This window comes from Bison bison, unplaced genomic scaffold (genome assembly GCF_000754665.1).
Source record: "Bison bison bison isolate TAMUID 2011002044 unplaced genomic scaffold, Bison_UMD1.0 scf7180017864280, whole genome shotgun sequence".
Classification (NCBI taxonomy): Eukaryota; Metazoa; Chordata; class Mammalia; order Artiodactyla; family Bovidae; genus Bison; species Bison bison.
The window spans coordinates 3,669,962-3,678,395 of record NW_011494852.1 but is presented as its reverse complement, the minus strand read 5'-3'; positions in this window follow the sequence as shown (position 1 = coordinate 3,678,395).

Here is an 8,434-nt window from a genome sequence, read left to right as displayed (position 1 = left end):
GCACCTCATCATGCCAGCATCACTTACAATTAAAAAAATTAGTCTTTATGGTACTTATTGCAAAATTCAGGCTTAAATTGAGGACACTAGGGAAAACCACTAGGCCATTCAGGTATGACCTAAATCAAATCCCTTATGATTATACAGTGGAGGTGACAAATAGATTCAGGGGATTAGATCTGGTAGATAGAGTGCCTGAAAAACTCCGCACAGAGGTTCATAACATTGTACAAGAGGCAGTGACCAAAATCACCCCAAAGGAAAAGAAATGCAGCAAGGCAAAATGGTTGTCTGAGGAGGCTTTACAGACAGCTGAGAAAACAAGAGAAGTAAAAGGCAAAGGAAAAAGGGGAAAATATACCCAACTAATGCAGAGTTCCAGAGAATAGCCAGGAGAGATAAGAAAGCCTTCTTAAGCAAACAATGCAAAGAAATAGAGGAAAACAGTAGAATGAGAATGACTAGAGATCTCTTTAGGAAAACTGCTGATACCAAAGGAACATTTCATGCAAATTTGGGCACAATAAAGGACAGAAACCACAAGGACCTAACAGAAGCAGAAGAGATTAAGAAGAGGTGTCAAGAATACACAGAAGAACTATACAAAAAATATCTTCATGACCCAGATAACCATGATAGTATGATGTCTCACCTAGAGCCAGACATCTTGAAATGTGAAGTCAAATAAGCTTTAAGCATTACTAACTACTAACAAAGCTAGTGGAGGTAATGGAATTCCAGCTGAGCTATTTCAAATCCTAAAAGATGATGCTATGAAAGTGCTGCACTCAATATGCTAGCAAATTTGGAAAACTCAGCAGTGGCCTCAATACTGGAAAAGGTCAGTTTTCATTCCAATTCCAAAGAAAGGCAATGCCAAAGAATGTTCAAACTACTGCACATTTGTGCTCATTTTACATGACAGCAAGGTAATACTCAAAATCCTTCAAGCTAGGCTTTAATGTATGTGAACCAAGAAGTTCCAAATGTCCAAGCTGGTTTTAGAAAAGGCAGAGGAACCAGAGATCAAATTACCAACATCCAATGGATCATAGAAAAAGCAAGGGGATTTCAGGAAAACATCTATTCCTGCTTCATTGAGTATGCTAAAATCTTTGATTGTGTGGATCACAACAAACTGGAAAATTCTTAGAGATGAAAATGCCAGACCACCTTACCTGTCTCCCAACAAACCTGTATGCAGGTCAAGAAGCAATAGTTAAAACCAGACATGGAACAATGGACTGGTTCAAAATTGGGAAAGGAGTACATCAAGGCTGTATGTTGTCACCCTGCTTATTTAACTTATATGCAGAGAACACCATGCAAAATGCTGGGCTGGATGAAGCTCAAGCTGGAATCAAGATTCCCAGGAGAAATATCAATAACCTCAGATAGGCAGATGATACCACTCTAATGGAAGAAAGCAAAAAAGAACTAAAGAGCCTCTTGATGAAGTGGAAAGAGGAGAGTGAAAAAGCTGGCTTAAAACTCAACATTCAAAAAACCAAGATCATGGCATCTGGTCTCACCACTTCATGACAAATAGATGGGGAAAAAATAGAAACAGTGAGAGACTTTATTTTTGGGGGCTCCAAAATCACTGCAGATGATGACTGCAGCCATGAAATTAAAAGATGCTCCTTCGAAGAAAAGCTATGACAAACCTAGACAGCATATTAAAAAGCAGAGACAACATTTTGCCAACAAACGTCTGTGTAGTCAAAGCTATGGTAGTCATGTACAGATGTGAGAGTTGTACCATAAAGAAGACTTAGCACCGAAGAATTGATGCTTTTGAGTTGTGGTGCTGGGAAAGATTCTTGAGAGTCCCTTGGACAGCCAGGAGATCAAACCAGTCAATCCTAAAGGAAATCAACCCTGAATATTCATTGGAAATACTGATGCTGAAGCTGAAGCTCCAATACTTTGGCCACCTGATGAAAGAGCTGACTCATTTGAGAAAACCCTGTTGCTGGGAAAGATTGAAGGCGGGAGGAGAAGGGGACGACAGAGGATGAGATGGTTGGATGGCATCACTGACTCAATGGACATGAGTTTGAGTAAACTCTGGGAGTTGGTGATGGACAGGGAGGCCTGGCATGCTGCAGTCCATGTGGTTGCAAAGAGTTGGATGCAACTGAGCATGAACATGTGCAAACATATGATCTCATATATTCTTCTTTTAGGTTGTAATTAGCTGATCTTTACTACAAACATTGCTGAGAGAAAAGTTTTGCTGTTCTTCAGTTGCTAAATCAAGTCTGACTCTTTGAGACCCCATGGACTGCAGCACACCAGACTTCCCTGTCCTTCACTACCTCCCAGAGTTTGCTCAAACTTATGTCCATTGAGTCAAAGATGTTATCCAACCATCTTATCCTCTGTTTCCCACTTCTCCTCCTGCCCTCAATCGTTTACAGCATTTGCCGTTTCCTTCTCCAGGGGATCTTCTGGACCTAGGGATAGAACTTGGGTCTCCCACATTGCAGGCAGATTCTTTACCGTCTGAGCCATGAGGAAATCCCAAGTTTGCTGAGAGTTCTGATTTCAAATGGGTGTCAGAGTTTGTCCAGTGCTGCTTCTGCATCTATGGATCTGATCATTTGATTTTTCTTTTTTAGTCTGTTGATGTGATGGATTGTATTACTTGATTTCCATCTTGCTGCTGGACTGGTTGTTGCCATCTCTCCCATCACAACCTCTGCTGTGGCTGCTCTGCTGCCACCTCCTTTGCTCTGTCACCTGCTCCATGGTCCAGTCTACCCACTTTTGGGTGCACAGATGGATGGATTGCTCAGATGTCCTGGTATGCTGGGCAGAAGCATTTTTTCCTCAGTTTTAGAGATCTGATGAGTTGTAAATCAAAGGGGAGAGAAAAAAAGAACGGCTCTCACAATCATGATGCTGATGTCACTCCTTTAAATGTTGAACCAGCCTTCCATGACTGGGCTAAATCCCACTTGGTCATGGTGTGTAATACTTTATATGCATGTTAAGTTGCTTCAGTCATGTCCAGCTCTTTGCGATGGCTTGGAGTGTAGCCTTCCAGGCTCCTCTGTCCATGGGACTCTCCAAGAAAGAGTACTGGAGTGGGTTGCCGTGTGCTCCTCCAAGGGATTTTCCCGATCCAGGAATCGAACCTGCATCTCACGTCTTCTGCATTGGCAGGTGCTTCTGCACTAGCACCACCCGGGACGTCCAGTACTTTATATACACTGTTGAGTGTGGTTTGCTTATAGTTTGTTGAGGATTTTTAGGTCTATGTTCATGAGACACTGTTCTGAAATTTTCTTGTCATAGGTGTCTGATTTTGGTGTTAGGGATGCTGGCATCAGAGAGTGGGTTGACGAAGTCTTTTCTCTGCTTCTGTCCTCTAAAATAGATTGTAGAGAATTGATATAATTTCTTCCTTAAATGTCTGGTAGAATTCCAAGTGAACCCATTTGGGCTTCAGGCTTTGTGTTTTGGAAACTAACTATTGAATTCATTTCCTGAAGAGATTTAGGCTTATTCAAATGGTCTGTTTCTTCTTGTGTGAATTTTGGCAAACCGTGTCTCTGAATAATTGGTCCGTTTCATTTAGCTTATCACATTTGTGGGCATAGATTTGTTTATGGTATTCATTTATTATCCTTTTAATGACCATGTAATCTTAACAATGTTTCCTCTTTCATTTCTGGTATGTCTCTGGGGAGGCCTCCTTCTGAATGGGTCTCCATAGAATTGTTAACTTTTCAGACTTGGTCACACTGAGCTTTCAGAAGCTTGTCAATGAGAGTTCAGGTTTTCCTTCTCTGGCACTGGTTCCCACAGTGGTTTCTGCTCCCAAGTCTTTGTTCCGGTAAGCTGTGACTCCTTGAGTTCACCTGTCTCTCCAGTCTTAGGGGTAACAGTTTGCCCTGTGTGCTCACCCCTTTCCCAGTTTGAAGAAGAGCTGTTGATTGTTCAGTCTGTTTAGCTCTTTCCTTGTTAGGACAGAGTGGCAACCCTTAAATGTGGAACTTGAAGTCTCCTTGTCTTTTTCTTCTTCTTCTTCTTTTTTTAATATTCCATAGTCTGGCCATCCAGGCATGGACTATGGTTATTTTATTATTTTGCTGCACCTAATGGCTTGTAGGATCTTAGTTCCCTAACCATAGATCAAACCTGGGCCATTAGCAGTAAAAGTGCGGAATCCCAAACACCCAACCACGACAGAATTTCCTTGTCTTCGTTTTTGGAGGAGATTCTGAAGAATTGCTTATTAATTCTAAGTTTTATCTGCTCTTTATCTGTCCTTATCTGCTCCCACATCCCTAATAAGTCCTTCAGCTTTAACATATAGTCTTTGTCTTTCCTTCTGTATTGTAAATTCCTTTGGGGCAAGAGATGTCTTTAAACTCTGTATCATTCGGCCCTAGCAGAATGTTTAGTATAGAATCATCACTGGATAAATGTTTAACAAAACATATAACAGCTGAGGAAAATGTTGGTGTTTTTCTTTTTCTCCCAGCTTTAGATAGCTCTTATAACAGATAAATTGTCTTAGACAAGAAATATTTCAAGAAATAAGTCTAGTGGAGACAGCAGGATTATACAGTCAGCCAGATCTGGGTGTCATTGTTCAGTCGCTCAGTCGTGTCTGACTCTTTGTGACCCCATGGACTGCAGCACGTCAGGCTTCCCTGTGAAATTATTACTATTGGGATTTGCTATTTTAGGCCTTTAGAGTAATGCCAGAAACCAATTATTTTTCCAAATTGGTCTTTTCCAGTTATTTCCTTGAAAGAAGGAACTTTTCTTGGAGCATGGAAACATTTCCAGTATAATATGTGATATCCTAAACCTAAAACTGCAATACTTACATGTCGGGAGCCGCGTTAGGCATTACTGACAAAATGGAGGCACAGCCCCAGACCCCTCTCCTCATTCTGCAGGCACGGCCCCAGGATGAAGGAGTTAGGCCCAGTAATTCTGACTTGTCTTTTCCTCTCCTTGGCTGAGTTGACCGAAAAGGAATATTAAGGTGCTTATTGTTCTTGAGAGGAGCATGAGAAGGCACAAAGCCTTCTGCAGCTGTGCTCAGAAAATAATTCATAAAGTTAATCATTGACATTTGTTCAAGGACTTTTACAAAAGAGTGTTCCAGGATGAGCACATAGACTGTAGCTTGAGGCCATGGGAGGGATTGCTATTTGAAGCCTATTTGTGAGGAGAATGTTTATGGCAAAGGAGTTTGCTGAATTTAGGGCTTAGAAATAATTAAAACAGTTAGAAGTTAAAGTTAAAGATTTAAGGAATGTTGTAAAGTTAGCATATTTTACTATAGCTTATAGAAGTTAGGAATTTTTAGAGATACTATAGCTAGAAGCCTTTTTAAGAGATAGTGAGCTCAGGATGTTAGGGGCAAACAGGATTTAGGAAGATAAGTAGTAAACTGAGGAATGTAGCATAAGTTACTATGTAATCACAAGTTAACTATAGGACATGTTAGAGGAGGTAGATAATAGATGATAAGGCTGATTCCGAGAGAATCACTGAAGCAGGAACTCTGAAGAGCAACAGTGATTTATGGAGATAATAAATCTGGGAGAGGGGGAACTGAAATGTCAAACCTCTGGCCTAATGTTTTTGTAAAAGTATAAAAGATAATCTTAAACTTGAAATAAACAGGCAGTCCAAAAGAAAACTGAGAGGCTGCCTCATTTTTCTCACCGACACTGTTTGTCTTTTCAGGTTGAATCCCTGGCTGCTGGGGTTGGACTTCGGCACTTACAGAGTGGCTGTGAGAGCCTAGATGCCACATCCATCCTCTCTGGTAGAGTTATGAATACGTGGGGATGAATTGCCTAAGTCTAAATGAAAGAGAAAGACACAGTTGAGACATTTGATTATCTTTAGAAGGCCAGAATTGTTAAGTGTGTTCCCCTGAAATACGCTTCAGTGTGATTTCACACATCAGTGAAATCAGAGGCTTGGATGCCGTGTCTGAAGAGGTGCTGGTTATTGGATTGAGGTGACTGTAGAATCAGTGGTAGGTGAGCCAGAAAAGACAAGGGACACTGGGGAGAGTGGCCCCTTCTGCTGCCCATATAGATCCCCAGCTAAACAATGGTTCCTGCCCCAAAGGGAAGGTTGAAAGTTCAGGTAGGGATGCAGACCATAAAAGCAGGTGGGCAAGTGGTGACTGGCCTTTGCAGGGCATATCTGCTCCATACTGGGATAGACCTGGTAAAATGCCAGGGAGCTCACACAGGATCCTGATGGGACCTGAAAATGAAAGCTTGGGAAGGCAGAGTGGTGTCCATGTCAGTTACACCGAAGTCCAAAGGCCCCTGAGAGGTCTAGGCTGCAGATGGGCTGACGGGTAGAGGAAGTGATTGCAGAAGCAGTGATGGGCTGGCTGACAAAGTCTGGGATGCTCATGAAAGGGATTTGAAGAGAAGTCTGTAAAGAGGGAGGAGAATCCACCTACCTAGGTGAAGGTGATTCAGTTCTACAGAAGGTAAGCTTTGAGGAGAGAAGGGAGGTTCCAGGCGGTATGGTGAGAGCAGAAGATCCTGTGAAACTATGACTGAGGGACTGGATTGCTGATAGCATCTATTCATTCTCCTTAGTACATGGAACCCCAAATATGGGTTGGAATCTGAAGTGAGGAACAGCAGCAACAGCAGAAGGAAAGTTTGAAATTGTACATCTCATTTCATGACTGATATCTGGTGTGGGGGATAGGCATGGGAGCAGACAGGTCAGTCAAATCAGTGGTTACTAATGGGGTAGTCTCTGGAATCTGCAAGGGGAGAGTGGCCAGTGGCAATGGAACTACAGTCCCTGGCAACTACCAGGGCAAAGGAACAGGCAGGTTGAGTGGCGCCGCTATCAGTGGTGGCCTCAGTTTTATCCTCTAACCTATGGTTTTGTTGGTGCTGCGTTCTTCTCCAAGCTCAGGTCTTCAGCAATGACCGTACACTGGAAGGTAGGATGCAGGGCCTCTCACTTGATCCCACGACATGGGTAGTAGCAGCAGCGGTGGCAGCAGTAGTGGCATTGCTGTGTTCTGTTTACAGAGCCCACAACTGACAGGGGTGGGTGGAGAATTTCTCCTTGACAATGTATCTGAAAGCCCTCCTCTCTGAGTCTACTTTGACTTTGGTAAGGCTGAAGAACTGATTCAGTGGTTTTCATCAAACTCTTTCTCAACCACTCCAGCTGTAGGAAGCAGACTGTGGCTGGGCCAGACAGGCTGGCTGCACTTGGATCACTCTTGCAAAGAGGCCAGACACCTCCAGTAGGGCTGTATGAGCTGCTGATGGTAGGTCCTTTGGGAAATGAGCTCATAAAGCTGCCAGTGATATCTTACCTAAGCTCTCTTCTTGAAATAGAAGTTTCCCTTCAGAGGCTCAGGACTGCTCCCAAATACGTGACAACTTGTCACCAGGAGCCTAGGTCCTGGTGGTATACTTTCATTGCTGTAAGGACCCCTTTTCTGAAAGTCCTGCATTTTGGAAACTTTGTGACTCCTTCCTCCTTAGATATTCCCTTCTTTCACATTTCCAGTATCTTCAGCTCAGTCTTCTCTAAGTCAGGCTTTGGAGGGTGATCGGATAGCCCAGAAGGAGAGTAAGTTTGTGCCCCTGAGGGAGAATATTGACCATTTCTCAGTGGCTAGACTCTTTGAGATACAGCAGACACCAGAGGCTTCTTCAGAGAGCACTCTCCCACCCAATTCAGGACCCTCAGAGAGGAGCACTCAGGCTGTCTCTCTGATACTGCCTCTTAAGTAACATGGAGGGGCAGAGGCACTGGATCCATATAGAACTGCCTAGGAAAAGGGCCAGGTGAGAGACAGGGCAGTGGGATTCCTTCAGCCAGAAGGGAAACACAGATGTAACCAGGGGTGGGGAAGGGGCCGGAGTGAAGCTTGTTGAGCAGGTTGCCCACAAGGGGCAGTTCGTGCACTGTCTGATCCCGGGAGTGTAGAGTTGCGACTTGGGAGAGTTCTCTTAGCGACCTGCTCCTCCAACGTAAAGCATGCAGTGTTTGGTCTGATGCTTGAGACACAGCACCGGAACATGTGAGAGAGAAAGAGCACCAGCTGGGCACACACCAGCAAACAGCATAAGGGAAAAGTGCCAAAGGCAAAGAATGAGGCCCAGAGGCCAAACCCCAGCAGGACCTTTTAGCGCTTTCTGACTTTCTGCTGCTGGTTATGAGTGTTTGGTTTGACAAGATTGCTCAGTACTGTGACTTCCAAGAGCCTGCATACCTGTCATCCCTAGGTACGTGTCCCCGCGTCAAGGGCAGCAGAGGCCGCCTGTGCCTGAAGGTCCACCAGCCCTTTCTCTGTCATCACTAGTGGGCGGAGTCTGCTCAAAGCCAGAGCAGGAGAGGAGCCTAGATCCTGCCAGTGTGGGGGCCTTGTTTGTGGGAGGATGGGGCAGAGAGACCGAGG